This window comes from Pleuronectes platessa, chromosome 22 (genome assembly GCF_947347685.1).
Source record: "Pleuronectes platessa chromosome 22, fPlePla1.1, whole genome shotgun sequence".
Taxonomy (NCBI): Eukaryota; Metazoa; Chordata; class Actinopteri; order Pleuronectiformes; family Pleuronectidae; genus Pleuronectes; species Pleuronectes platessa.
Window position 1 is genome coordinate 9,262,454 of NC_070647.1, and position 15,932 is coordinate 9,278,385.

At 44.1% G+C, this 15,932-nt stretch overlaps 1 long non-coding RNA gene across 2 annotated transcripts in view; it reads right to left on the minus strand.

Moving 5' to 3' along the window:
* Positions 1-345: 345 nt before the first annotated feature.
* The window catches only part of LOC128428939 (uncharacterized), a 50,085-nt gene continuing 34,498 nt past the window's right edge, over positions 346-15,932 (minus strand). The window contains exons 2-4 of one of the 2 annotated variants that reach the window (XR_008333855.1): positions 5,274-5,355; positions 5,083-5,123; positions 346-485 (exon numbers count right to left, since the gene is read on the minus strand). This is a non-coding gene — a long non-coding RNA (uncharacterized LOC128428939). The remainder of the gene's footprint in view (positions 486-5,082; positions 5,124-5,273; positions 5,356-15,932) is intronic. The other variant, XR_008333854.1, reaches the window with a different exon arrangement.

A 15,932-nucleotide genomic window follows, 5' to 3' on the forward strand; every position in this document is an offset into this window, starting at 1 on the left:
ATGAAAAAAGCGGACACCTCAAGTCTGAGCAAAGGGTCGCTTTGAACAATTGTGTCATGCCCAATCCAAAACAATATGATATGGCAATATATTTAATGTGATGATAGAAAAGTGTCTATTAGGACATTAAATGCTTATAATTTATTTATCATTGCTATTGAAATCAATCTACTTCATTTGGATGCTTTGGTGTGGATGCATCCAGGAGGTTTGCATGAAGGCAACACAAATGAACACGGAGTGAATGTGACTCTGACTATGATAATAAAAACCACTGCCCACCACTGACCCATATCAATGAGGGAAATCTTTGATACAAGATTGGGATATATTACATTAAAAAAATGACCATTATTAATTGAAATGTGATGTAAAGCCGTCTCCACGCTGGAATCCTCCTCCTCTGATCCTGGCACAGCAGCTTCCAAAGGACTCCCCGGTCAGGTGAGCCTCATTGATGGCTGATTGGTTGGATCAGGGCGCAGCTACAGCCAGGAGAGGAACAGGGACAAACAGCAGAAGGGTTTGGCTATGACAAGTTTAAAATTCTTAACAAATTGTCTGGCATAGATTTATTATCAGTATTTTTGGTAAGTGATTCGTTTTTTTATTTAACTAGTGATAGGACTTATGAGACCAATCGGATTTCAGCTGGGACCAGTGCCCCCCTGGCCCCACCCCTTGCATCCACTCCTGCTACACAATGGTAATTTTTTCCTCAATTCAACAGTTTTCCGAGGCCGAGTAGTTGTTCTCATAATGAGTAGAGTAAGGGTCTTCAGTTTGTACATTTGGTAAAATATCCTTTTTAAAGGAACCCATCTGTGAAGTCTCACAAGAGAAAGGGAACAGAGGGGGGTGGGGGGGGGGGGTCCTTGTCCATGTAAATACTCTATTTGGGTCTTTTGGGTTTCGGTTAATGACACTGATTAACATAATGACCTTCTTCATAGAAAAGTCACACTCCCTTCTGTCCCATCCTTGCCAACAACCCCCCCCCCCCCCCCCCCCCCCACACACACACACACGAATAGGGAGTTAATGAGAATTAATCGAGAAGCTTCAGCGATGAAATGCCTCCTAACGATGGCCCCTGACTAATTGCATGTCAATAAGCTTTTGCACGCTCAGCAGTTTGAAATACAAGACTCCGCTCCTCTGCCATAATTGGTTAGCTTTTGCGTTGTAATCACAGCGGCCCCGACTAAAGCCTGAGATAACGCAGAGTGCTTATTGAATAATAGCACGTAACTCGTCCAATTATTTCCCCGTGAATATAATAAGCTTTCTCATCACGTGTCAATATTGGCGTGTGTAATTCCATCATTGCGTTAAGTTGATGATGCTGCTGCTGCTGCTGCTAGAAAGTCTTCAAATATGTAAAAGCAGGGGGAGGGTGTTGGCGACGCTGTTTAATGATGAAGGAAAGAAATTGACCAAATGTGTGTTTGTTGAATGTCAATCATACCTGCAAATACACGAGAGATAGATAATTAACATTAAATCATGTCTTCATAAGTAGGGATGTAATTACTGCTGAATGAAGAGACACAATCTGGAGTAACAATTATACAGATCCCTTGAGAGGGAAGTCACTTTATGTTCATATATTAATAAACATAAGTCACATAGGGCGGATGATTATCCAGAACACAGACATGATGTTGGCTCTGGAGAAGTTTCTCATAAAAAGAAACTCATCCCTAATAATTTAAGATTCAGGTTGTGTTTAAAAAAGAGGCGATAACGATCTAGGATTGTACTCAACCGGGGGCCATATATTTACACGGGGGGGGGGGGGGGGGGGCATTATATGTCCAAGAATCATGCACAATCCCTGATTCAGTAAGATACACATAGTCAGTCCTGGTTTACTGTTAGCCCTATAGCTTTGAGCAAAGCCACACATAGTGGAGTATATTTCGAAAATTGCTCCTTGTTCAAGCATATTGTGTTGTTACCAAATTGTCATATTCATTATTAGTTGTGTTAGCACGTGACTCTCACTGACAGGACAGGGGCATTTTAGGGGCCAATCAGATTTCAGCCAAGGCCAATGCCCAGCGGTGATTCACCGCAGGGAGAGAGAAGATTTAAAAATGTTGACAGCTCACAGGTGATTTGCTCAAGGCGAGCGTGTCAGGTTTTGATTGGATGAAAAGAGAACGAGCAGGTGAGCAGCCCAGAGATAGTGGCAACTGTGCATTTGACTTATAGGCATGTGCTTCATTTCATCATTTTTGAAATACGAAGACATGTGATATCGTTTGGCCAGTCAGCACATCCTTCTACCCATTGTGTTGGTTTGTGAATGTAGCGTGGAGGTTATTACATAAGATCAAGTGTAAATGTATTTATTGCTAGTATGGTCAGTAAGTGAGCACTGACAGGACACGGGCATTTCAGGGGCCAATCGCATTTAAGCCCCCTTGGCCCCACCCCTGGCTCCACCCCTGAGCCATTACAGATCCCTGGGAGAATGTAGTAACGTTATGTTCCTGTATTAATAAACATTTGTCACGTGGGGCAGATTCTTGTTGAAAAGATCCATGAGCACAGCGTAATGTCGGCTTTTGAGAAGTTTCCCACAAGAATAGACTCATCGCCAATAATGAACAAGAAATGAACTGTAGTTTTGAATTAAAGGTGTAAAAGCAAGAAGTGGGAGGGAATAAAAGAGAAGGAGCAAGACGAGGATGACAAATCCTCAAAGCAAATGTCATGTTAATGCTTGCAGTGACTCCGCCACCACCTCTGTTGAATACATGTGACCTTTCGAAGCTATGCGCCGTCTTGTGAGAGTAAATGCAAATAACCGCCGGTGCCTCCCCACGCTCCTCATACCTCACTCTCCTTCCCGGATTGGAGGTGCAGATGGATCGTGGGTAATTATGGAGGGCCCTTGAACTGTGGGTAATTACAGTTAGGAATGCTCACAGCTGAGAGCGGAGTGAGAGACCGCCGTGTTGGCATGGCAACGCTGAAGGTGTTAATTATTTTCTTCCTTAAAGGCAAAGGAGGAATCCCCTCTTCAAAGGGAAGAAACACCTGTGAGCAGAACCCCCCCCCCCCCCCCCCCACTCTTCTCCTTTTATTGCCATATCCTTTCGTCCTCTACCTCAATGTACACAGAATGTCCCTGTGCATTCCTGTTTGCATTTCACAAAGTGGAAAATTAGACACATGAGAGCCAGAGGACAAGAGCCCCACATTTTTTACTCTGCATTCAATTGTTGCATTGAACAATTGCGGAGATGAAGCTGCTTTTCAGACATGAACTCCTCCCATCCCCCCCGAGTAACATGTCCGGAAAATGTGTAACCCCTCGTGAGAATACAGCATGAAGATGTTTAAAATACAGAGTGTGTTGTTAACGTTTCAAACATGCTGCAGAAGCAACCGTGAACAATCAATCAGGTCTCGGGATGAGAAAGAGGAGCGGTACATGTCGAAGATTGCATCGGAGACGTCGAGTTGGACAGACAATGACATTCGAGAGCTTTACGAGATAAGGGGCGGACACTGGTGTTGATGTGCTGTCCAAAAGAACAATTCATATGTCACGTCCTGCCTCCTGCGTTCGCTATCCAGGCGCCGCCCAACACCTGAATGTTCTGCAAATGTTCCTGTTGTTGTGATGTGACCTGACAATCTCCTGCTGCGTTTTTCATACGTGAAACACAAACACTGGAAGAAACCCGGACCCGATTTTCCGGTCTTTTTCCGGAGTTCAATGAAAATGGCACAAGGGCAGAACCCCCTCTCCTCATCATCTACAGTTTTTTTGCATGTAAACAAAGCCGCAGTTATAACGTCTATTCCATTTCCCTTAAGACTGAACACGACCCTGTATTGCAACTGTTATGTTCTGGGAACTGTAACGCTTATGTCGTATTTCACAAAGACATTACGCGAGACACGTTTTCAACAAATGTATATTCAATGAAACATGAGGTTTGGTCTTTGGATAGAGGCTTCAATCCTTAAGTGCTCCTGGAGGAATCTCAAGTTTCAAGTGAACAGAAAAGAGAGAGAACAAATTCCAGTGCAAGAAAGACGCTTCACATTGTCCCACAGTCGCCACACATGAAGGAAGCAAATTTTCACATTCAATATGATTTCTCAGAAGCTGAGGCTTGAAAGAGCAGGAAGGAGTCCCAATGCATGAATGAACAGCTAATAATTAGTAAATGTCCTTCCTGGAACACTTGTTAACTGTACCTAACAACACCAGAGAGCTTCATAACATCCTGATTGTTTTTACTCCACTTGCCATCTCTAATTTGAGTGATGGGCAAGGCATGCTGGGCCTGTTTGTCCTCCCCCATTCTTCCTGCTTTTTAATTGGTTCGTCAACAGGACCCCTGCCTTTGTTTGCCCAAGACTCACACACATACACACACACACACATGTGCACGCGCGCACACACACACACACCTCTACCTTTGCATGCAAACATGAACATATTCGCACACAGACCCCGGCTCACACAAACACACCAAAAGCAGTAGGGGGATGTGACTGCCCTCACTGGGGCCAACTGTTTCCAGAGGCCTCTATCCCTTTCAGCTGATTAGGGGAACTATGATTAAGGTTATCACAAACTTTCCATAACAGCGAGAACACCTTGACTTTCACCGGCCATGTTTGTCCTCCATCAACACCGTGTTGGTGTGTCAATAGTCGCCTCACATTTCTCTACTCATTTTTCCATTGCGGTCATGAAGCACGCCCGATGGCATGAGTTCAGATACAGTCACTGAGTCTTCTAGTGGGGGCCTTTCCAGCCGCAGTTGTTTGGTCAAGCCCAAGTTTCAGCCACCCCTCGTACAGTGATTATTAATCTGTCCCTTAATGATGCAGTCTAACTGGCAAGCAATGGCCTTTTCCATTCCTAATAACACAGTGTTTAAGGTGAAGTGTGTTTTGACAGCGGATTATCTGTGCTGCAGGTCCTTTAATCTCCTATCTGACCACAAAATGAACCCCTGATTAAGATTAAGCCCTTGACTTTCCGCTGTTTGACCACTCGGGAAGTTTTTTATTCCAAGGTGACCGCTGGCTTGTGGATGGATGTCTTACCCTCTGATCTTTCCGCCGCTGGGAACTCTGCCACATGTGACCTGGGCATGTAAACGTTACAGGTCACTCTGCTGTGCTCACTGCTGGAAGGGACTCAACCTAACACTGAGGTGCATTAGATCGCACACTCGCTTCAGGTATTTCCATTCTTCCATGTGTGGAATCATTAACTTTCTTTGATCCAGTCTCACCTGGTCCGTTCCAGGAAGTCCTTCACTGTGTACACTCTCCATCCTTTAAGAAGCCAATCTGTTCAAGGTCTGTGGAAAAACACTGTGGAAAAGTACATTTGAAATGTTAAAGTTCTTCCTTGTTGATCTGTTCTGGTACTGGCACACACCCTGACATAGAAAACCTGATAGAAGTGAATACTGCAGTGCTGTCTAGTAACACAGCAAACATAAACAGTGTGTATCTGGGCACCGATTAGCGCGACAGCGTGAAATAGGGCAGGAGAGGCCGGACATGAGCTGGAAGCTGATTGATGAAAATACCATAACAAGGTGTAAGGCTGGAAAAAGCAATCGAATACACTGCTGACCCAAACTGATTTGACATAAGCTGCAGCCGTATGGGTTCTGCTGGCTATTGAAATATCAACCATACCGGTGGGAAGTAGGTGCTTGTAAACGGTAAACTGCCAAAGCCTTAAACTAGACCTTACAGTGCAATGGGTTAATTGTTTTAAATTCAAAGAAACTTGAGAAATTATGGATTTTGTTAATAAATCATATTTTGTACCTTGAGCTTGTGGTGTAGTGCAATTGAAAATTTTGGGAATTGGCAGATCAAAGACTGTTTATAAAGATGAACTAAGTGACAGGTCCCCGAAAGTGAAGCCAAAGCCCCTCGGTCACCCTCTGGTTTATAAACAGTTGATAAACCCTGCCTCCTCCATGTTAGTGAATGGAGTTTGGACCAAACTAAATAATTAGACATCGTATAAAGTTTCTCAAAGATGGTTTCTGGCTCCAAAAGTGAAAGATGGCCATGGTCCTATGCCAGAAATTTTGGTTTCATTTCTGGACAGTGAGAAAGTGGGGACGTATCCTCTATCTTTATATACAGTCAATGGTCCAGACAAAAACATTCATCACATATTCGAGAGGTGAAACCCTGACTTGAATTACAGACTTTTTTCCAATCTTTAAGTTTTACCAGCTGCATTAAATCCTCACTAATATTTTAAAGTTGCGGGGTGGATAGAACCAGATACCATCTTGGGCGTGTCTGGCCAGACGATCTGGACAAACTCTAGGTATTTTCCAACGAGTGCTCAGGTGCTTTTTCGAGGCAAGCCGCATGGGAGCGGTGCTCAATTTGGCAAACACAATGGGACACCCGATGAAAGTCCAGCAGTGGTAAATCCAGTCCAGACTTCAGTGGTATTCATTGTGAAACATTACACTGAACGATCGTGTGACTTTGCCTCAGGTACAAACACAGATGGGCATCAAAGTGAACGGCACCGCATGTTCTTTGTGTGACGGCGCATGCATGTTGAGGGTGTGATTGTGCCTGCACAGCACTATATGTCCAGGTCTACACATTTACACTGTAGGTCCCCCGCACCTGTGTGCGAGTGTCTTTTTATGAGCTCATGAACCGGGTTGTTCTCTCCCCCTGAACCAGCCCCCTCTCCCCTGTGTCTGCCACATGATCAAAGCCCCCGCCGCGCTACCGCTCCTTTTGATGCTTTGGCACAATAGGGCCTGTTGAGGTTTTGATTTCTTCATCCATTCGACTCCATAAAGGCCAGGCCTCCCCCTCTCTTCACCACCCAGTGGGCAGGGGGGGAAGGGAGGGACTAGACCCTGACTAGACCCTGGAAGTCCCCTGCCTTCAGGGCCTGTCTGGGGAGGCGATGGACAGCAGGGGCTAAATCTAAACTGACAAACGCCATGAAAAAAATGTAGGAAAAATAGTGACATTTCTACGTTTTCTGTCATTTTCCTGGAAAACAGGCCCAATTGGTACAATTTTTTTTTCCGTGTATAGCTGTAATTCACTTTAGCAGTTTTCAGGCATGTTCTGCGGAGGATCTCCTGAAAATTGTGTCTGGACATTCTCTGCCTTTCACACATGCACAAGACCGCAGGGCTTCTCCTCTCAGATGGGTTCACAACGGCAACAAATCGTCCACAGGCTTCAGATGAAGGGTGGTGCTGCAGATAGAGGCAGGACATGACGGATTCATTCAGCACAAAGACAGCAGCCCATATCACCAAAACTCTCTTTACATCTTTGTTGCTATCTGTACATGTATTGCTCTTTTACAGATCCTTGGGCTTTAGTGTCCATTTTTTAAGTTTGTATTTGCTAAACTGGTTTTGGCACTTAAAAATTAAGGGGGGAAACCGTTTGTGTTCATTAGTTCTTCCGGCTGAAACCAATTCAGCACGAACACTCACATCTTGTCTTTTGTTTTTATAGCACAAATTGTGCTGCTTAAGCTTCTTATGATCGCACCAAGCAAAAGTGACGCTCAAGTTTGGATACTGTGACATACTATAGTGTTGCACTTCTTGTTGCCACACCAATAGCAAAGTGTCACGTTAACATGACCTCTTACACAACTACAGCATTACATACAGACCCTGAGACACGTCAGATCTTAGATAACAGGCAAAATGTTGATAGAATCTGAAATTAACCTAGTTTGCAGCTAGTGTGTTTTGCCCTGATTTGGCTGCATTAGATAAAATAGTTTTAAAATATTTTACAGATAAAAGTAAATGTTTCATATTTTATGTAGATGTTTACATTTCCACTAATCTAATCTTTCTGAAAGGATGTTTGATTCCCAGTCTAAGCAGCCTTTTTACCATATTGTACCAAATTTGACTAAATGTTCTCATGCAGAAAAATATGTTGATCTCATACAAATGTAGGGATCTTGAAAATCAACATGACACTGCAGAACAAATGATCACCGCCAAAACCTCAATCAAGGGTGGATCCAGCCTGTACCTTCGCTGAAACCGGACGCTGAACTGGAAGCGTCACACCCAGTTGTAATGCTCATTTAGGATTTGCTTTCTCCCAGTGTAAAAAATTTGCATAGAGGATTAGTTTGATGTGGTTGAATGGCAACAGGAAAGTCGAGTTAGATAATAGCCCTTAAGCACAATTGGCTCTTCAAACACGATTCACATGTTTCGTTCTGTTCCGCTGCACCGTCGGTTAACACTTTGATTAAATGAAGAATATCAATTTTTTTCCTATTTCGTGAAAAGTGACTTCTGATAATGTCACAATTTTATTTAGGAATTAACCAGCAGGATGACAGGATGCAGAGACAAAGAACATGTCTACATATATTTGTGAGAATAAACTAAATTGAAACGCACTGGAGTCTGTGCTCTCTATTCGTTTTACAGGTGTGTGTGTGTGTGTGTGTGTGTGTGTGTGTGTGTGTGTGTGTGTGTGTGTGTGTGTGTGTGTGATATAGCACGAGTCTACAGGTCCCTCTGATATCCTTGGTGGGAACATATGTGACAGAACATGCTAACACCTCTATCACCTACTATCTCTCTCTCTCCCTCTATCTCTCATACACACACACACACACACACACACACACACACACATAGACACACACAGTCTATCTTTGTATATCTCCCTCGGTGTGTCCTCTGATGCTGTCATGCAGAGTTCACACTGGCAGGTGTGAAAGTCCCGAGTGCCTCGACGTTATCGCTGCGCGGGACAATGGTTTGCTCTCTTCTTCACATATTTATTCATCAGCATGCCTGCATATGAGGAACCCCTGACATGCATGTGCATTGTAAGCATGTGCACGAGTGTTCCTGCCATTTGCGCATGGCCTTTCCCATGCAGAACTCCCCCGTCTGCATGTGATGTAGGGCCACACAATGGGAGCCAGTCAGCGAGTATCATCTGAGCATCACCACTCATGAGATATGCTTATTAGTTCCCTGCATAGACATTATACCAGCGTGTTCCGATTAATGTCTCTGTTTGAAATAAGCAGAATTGTCTGTGTCTCTCATCAGGAACACCAGTGTGTCGGCATTTGTTTCTTTCTGTTTAATTTTTAAAGTGCAAGATAATATTGTATGTTATATACCCAGTGTTAAAAGTTGAAATGAATCACATTGTCACAGGTAGAGGTCTGCATGTTCCGTCTCACACTCTCTTTTTTTTGCGTATAGCCTTGAGCTTTCTTTTCAAATTACAGCCTTCTATTTAGCGAGCCTCTCAAAGCCAATACAGAAATTACACTTTGCTCTTGTAGTCTGGCAAAGCCCCACAGGTAAATGGATAATATGCAAAAAAAGATGATTGACAAGTGCTCTTTTTCACTCCCACACCTGATTCTGGACTGTAGCCAGGATTTTGACATTTGTAGGGTCACAGTTAAGTCGGCTTAAAGGCAATCAAATATAATTTTAACCATGCATGTATATACTTTTTTTTAAACCATGCAAACTCCTACAACTCCTCTCTGGTAGCTATGACCCTTGTTGGATGAATGCACTCATTTATATTTAGGTCAAATATTTAGTTTTCTTCAAACCTGCTAGCTGGGCGTCACAGAGCAAGCTGTCACAATAATTATCAACTTAAAGAGTTATTGTGGCTAACTAACATGTTAGCAAATCTTTTTGAATCCATAGAGCATGAGGAACCACATAGTTTTGTTTTTGTCTAAATCTAAGTCAAGTATTCTCTTTCTTTTTAGCTCTATTTTGGTCTCCTCTAGGTTTACCAACTAGTGTCAAGGGCAGACAGTGCAAATGATTTGTCAGAGCCCTTTTTTTAACATAAATCTGCACTGATCCGTGTTCCTACAGGAAAACCTGAAAGTTGCTGGTATAAAATCCAAACAATGAGCTAAAATGTGCTATAAGGTGATGTGGAGCTGAGAGGAATGGCCGAGTTATATGATTAATCGCTGTAAGTCTGTCACTGAGAGGGACACCTTTCACAATAGACTTATATATATTGTTTATATTAAAATCTTGAAATACTGTAAACAATTCTTAAATCACAACAAAGTGACTTTGCAGGTCAGTGGCCACCTGTGAGGCAGCTGCGACCTACACCTTTCCTAATATCTTTACTCACAGAGACACTGTGATCATCCATAATTGGTTACTAAGCACAAACCTTGCCATGATATTAACCTACAGCCCGCTTTCACCGCTATCATTAGCCCCTGCAGAGGTGTGAGCAACCGTGGAACAATGCCAGGCATCTAAAATGATGTTCAGGGGGGAGACAGTGTACCTCTATGGCATGCTCCTGCTCTCTCAAGGGAATGGTACTCATGCACCAAAGCACAAAATGTCCCAGAGGAGAGAAACACAAGCCAACTGAGAGGGGTAAAAAATTATATGGAAGGAGACCAGGAATGAAATGCTTCTCAGAGCAGCAGAGGTGGTGAGAAAATAGTGAGAGAAACATCTATATAACCCTCAGGGTCATCTTCAGGGACATGTCTATGTTGTCCGACACACTTCAAAACCGTCACCTTCTGGCTACACGATAGTAATATGTAGGCCACACCCTCATGTGTTCCCAAGTCGGTACTTGTCGTCGCCCTCCCAAGAATCTTCCACTGTCGGCAAGTGTCCACAACGAGCCCTGTTGAATGTCAACATGACATAGTCCGCGCGCTGATATGGCAACAAACACCAGGGGGGGGAACGCATAGGTTACGATAACTGATGCAGACAAAGGAGTCACGTGCGGCCCGTTAGGCAGACCCATAACAACTATTGTTTACTACATTTGCACATTGATCGCAAAATGGAAAAATTCCAGCGTCATATTCTGCCTCACTGTTTGATCACTAGCAAATCAAGCAACGCATCGCAGCGGTTATCACCGATCGACTGTCGGATCAACTGACTGGAGGGGCCGTCAGACAAATGGGAGGTTAAAGCTCAAGCAGCTGCGAAAATGCGCTCTTAGAGAAGCGCTCTTCTTTCCATCAGCGGCTCCTCCACGGCCTCGTTCAGCTCATTCAGGTAGACCACAGGGCTTTTCAGCAAGTCCTTCAAATGAAATGTTGCCATGCAGTAATCCAGTGAGTCTATAACGTAATGTATGGTCGTACGTGCTGCCATTTAACACAACGCTTTTGTCGTGTTGGATTTTTACCTGTAGGCTCCTCTTTGGGGGCAGTACATACCAGTGTGAACTTTATTATATCAAACTTGCAAATATGTCAGATGAAACTAAAATAGTTCACTTAGTAACGCCACCAAGGCCCAAGAGATCCATGCGCCCTTTCCTAGGGAATCAGTCAAAGTATTTGTGAAAGAAAACTAAGTCCTGGATCTGCCCCAAATCTTAATGGATTCTTTCATGGCCAATGTCCCATCCTTCCTTTTCAGATAAGACTAACTCGGAACTGGTGGAGCATGTGTATACTGAACAGATTCTGGCTCTAGATTTTATATTAAGTGCAAGATGGCAGCATTCATATCATAGGTCATAGCGGAAGGAAGTCCATCTTTGGATACAGTCTATATTTTCACGTCATTACCACGATTACCCAACGGGATTAAACGATGAATGCGAGACGTCTCTGGTATCTCTTGTTCTTTTCCTAAATTGTGCAACCTGTGTGTCCTTCCTCTCCTGAACGAAGTTTCAGCTGCTCCCAGATGTGACTGTGTGTTAACAGTTAGTGTGAAGGGTGTGCTCAGTTAATCTTCCCAGGATAAATACGATGAAGCAAAGACACTAAAGCCAAAAGGTGGGGATCCGTTGGCCCAGGGAGTGTCTTGAATCCCCAGGGATATCCCTGTCTACTGTTAGCATAAGCTGGGTAAACACGGAGTAGCTAAGCTATGACTCACATTCTGTCACTATGGTTGCTGGACCAACAATGACACACCACTGTACACTTTGAGGAGCGAATGCAAATCACACATGCTTGATAAAGCTTGGAGGTGGATTTGACTATCATATCCAAATGTCAATAAGATTAGGAACACGATCCTTCTTTTTGTGATTGAACTCGAAGAAGATAAATAATCACACATTGAGAAGCTTTGAAGGAATGTTTAAATGCCAGGCCGTCCTCAAAAGGAGTGACACCGGTAGCTCTTACACCCGCTGCTCCGCTGTATCAGCTTCCATTATTCATGATCACTACCCAGCCGCTTCAATCCGGCCCAGACTCGCTCGCCTCGTACATTACACATTCATTCACAGCGGCGCTTGAGGCACGGTGAGGGGCAGTGCCTTCAGGTGAGCCGGTCCAACTTACAGACGCTCGCGTGAATTCCTCTGCAGTGGCGTATGACAGGTTTATTGAAAGTAATTAGCTGCGAATGGGACAGTGAGGAAAAGTCATCATAAAGATTTACGTGCGCGCTGACAAGTAAGATCACTATTTCGATTTGTAGGCTGTTTTATGAAATCCCTGAGGTGCAGCCCGTATCTGAATTGTTGCCAAGCTTATTCCAAGTGTTCGGAATTTGCCTAATAATAATAAGCTAAAACCGGTTCACGTGCTCCAAAGTGAATATCTCACCTTTTTGTTGACTCAACTGGAACATGGGGAGTAATCGCAATCTAATGAGCAAACACAATCTTTTAAAAACGTCTTCATAGCGAATAGATACATGCATAATGCAAACAGTTCTGAGAGACATGCTTATGATGTTAACCTTTTAGGAAAATGGGATGGCAGGATAGTTAAACTCTCTGTGGAAACATGCATTTTTCACACAGATCCTGTGCAGCATCAGCATGTACGCTGGGTCATGCAGTTTGCTCATTAGTGTGAAACACGCCTGGCCTCTGGAGCCGCTCGGCGCCCCGCCCCTCGTCATCTCCCCTCGGTAGCTCTCGCTTACTTCTCCTATCTTTATTTGTACACAGAACCCGGACACACACACACACACACACCCACCCACACACGTAACTCATTAATGATCCTGCTGCCTTCCTTGTAAATTTGGTCGTAAAGGTTCCCTGTCACGTCGTGCCAAATTAGTCCATCCATTGTAAACAGCCTAACCAAACCTTATCACTAACCTTAACCATGACCAATTCACGCCTAACTCTAACCTTAACCAGGACCTCAGAAATGATGTTTTGCATAAAATTGGTCCCCAATAGGTCTACTGGTCCTGACTAGGTCAAGGTTTAATGCCGGACAAGGTCCTGAGATGTTAACAGAAACGAGTACACACACACACACACAGCTGACACCTTGGAGCTGTTTGTGAGACCTACCCTGCGGTTTGGGGACGTCAAAGTTTTATGGTGAGAACGACAATCTTTGTGTTTTCCCTCAAGCTCGGGACGGGCCCCTACTTTTACATGTGTGCAACTGTGTGTGTGTGTGTGTGTGTGTGTGAGAAACTCGTGTGCAGCTTGTGTGATGTGTGTGTTTCCTGTGTATTTGATCCAGCTGAGTCAATCTATGTCTATTATGCAACCACAGCCGCACTCAAACGAACACTTTGTCCACGCTAGCTCAGGTTTTTACACACTGCCGGGGCGTTTGAATATCCTGCGCCTGCCAAGATGAACCGACTAGCCAAGCTACAAGCTCCGTGAATGTCACGGCTATATTTAGTCAGCGCGAGACACACTGCGCGTCTCTGTCTGTCCCCTTCGAGAATAGGGTCTGGAATGAAACCATCGCAAGACAAAACTAGGCCGAGCACAGATGGACCGGCCGCTTTACCCGCCGTGCCGACATGTCAGAGGCTGTGATTGTGCTGCATAAAGGAGCGACTGTGTGCCGCAGCTTGAAGCCATAACTCGTACGCGGCTATCTTTGGCCGGCATCATAGGTGGAATTGATTTGAGCTGAACCGAATCAAATCAAATCAAAGAGCAGAGGCTGGACCGAATCGCGCCGAACCAAAGACTTGGAGTGAGGTGAAGTGGATCTGTCAATGGGATATCGGCTCTGTCATTGATTTTCCCATAATCAGCCTCATTTCTCTAATCATTGTGTGTATGTGCAATTTATTTCTTTGTTTATGGGCTTTCCATTCATATGTGACTATAAACTGTTTTACATATCATTTTTCTTCCATGTGCAGTTGTCCATGCTTCATTATGTAATAGAGTTACGTCATTGATTTATTAATCATTTATGCTAAGTGTCTGTGTGTGTACTTGTGTGTTTTTTATATATGTTTTTTTACCATCAGCCAGCCAGGGACTGCAGATTACAACTAGCCCGTATGGTTAAATCTAAGCATGCTTGTTGATTCATGTGCATCGTCCCTTTTAAATAACTTATAGAAAAAACACAATGCAAACAGCTACAGCTATTTAAAGCTATAATCCTTAGGATTTTCATGAGGTCAAACCACAGTTTTGATTTTATTAATAACATTTCAAGTCATTTCTAGTGCCTTTTTATTTAGCAATAGCCCTGTGGTCTATTAACACTCTACAGACATGGAGTCAGCCATTCCCACGTGATTGACATGAAATCATGGATGCATACACTCCAACCTTAATGTTTTTAATTGTATCCCTGTGATGTGAGACCTACTGTACGTTTTCCCGCAGATCTCTGCCAATATAAAACTAAACGTTTCTTCCTGCTGCTGCTACAGTCTGCATGTCCTGGACAATGGGAGGAAGTTGGAGTACCCACAGAAAACCCACAAAGAAACAGGGAGGACATGCAGAAGGATTGGAACTGGGAACCTTTGTGCCTTGTGTTACCCACTGCACTACTGGGCCACCAGGTTTGATTATAGATAGACAAATTTGACTACTATGAATAAACTTCTCTCCCCTTTAAAACCCTCTGCATCTGGTGGCCGGGCCTCCTTCCTGCTGAGTCGCTCCATCATCCTTTTCATCCTTCTGACCCATTTATTTGCAGGACACTGCCCAGGTAAATCTGCACTGATATCATTATGTTCCCATTAAAGCCCTCCCAAGTGTATCCAGGGCAGACAAATCTAGGCCAAGCAGCCTTCCGACTCCTCAGAGGAGCCGAACAATTCAGGAGGAAAAAATGCTTTCGGACGTGGATCCTCGGTGGGAGCACGATTACAATGCGAATCAAGTAGAAGTCGAAGCGTTGCGGTTGAATTGTTTCAGGTTGTGTTTATTTGGACTGGATGAATGTGCGTTATGCTGAAGATACAGTGCAGCTTCTACATGGCTACTTAGAACCAATAAAAAGCATTTATGGCACAATTGGATTTATTGAGCCGGGGAAGCCATCTGTCATGTTGCATTTCCTCTGCAATCACAAGCTCCACTGTAATGTTATTTGCCCTCTGCTATCTTTATGAGAAGCAAATACAGCGCTCGGGTATCATTTCAACTTCAGCTGGCAGCTTTTCAGCCTCCGTCATGGGTGCCCCTGTGTGTTTGTGTAGCTACGTCTCTATCTCTGCGTCTGCCTGCCGCTTTCTGGCTTTCAGGCCCCGACTCTTTCCACCATCACGCTGCAGGGCACATGTCCGAGGCCGCCTGACATTTACACACGCCGCGCCATTAGCGTTTAAACCAAATATTACTCCAAGCAAGATCAACAGAAGACATTGACCAGGCGCATGCAGCTGCCACCCCTTCCTCTCTCCCTTTGCTCGGCCTTTTCTGTGTCTCCCTCTCGCTCTTGTGGGGATGAAGCCAGGCGTCCATTTATGGCGAGAGCAAGGTGAAGCGCCAGTGTCAGCATGTAGTGTCATATCTCTGCTTCCTCGCTTCAAGGATTTCCTCGAAAGAGGGGAAACAACACAAGAGAGGTTTTATTCACTAAACGAGAAACAAAGGAATCATTTAAGGAAATAAAATCTTATGCCCGCATTAAACTTTTAAAGGGCAGTCACGTTAGACTTTTGTGGTTTAACTTACGATAGTTCAACAAAAATAACATTGTA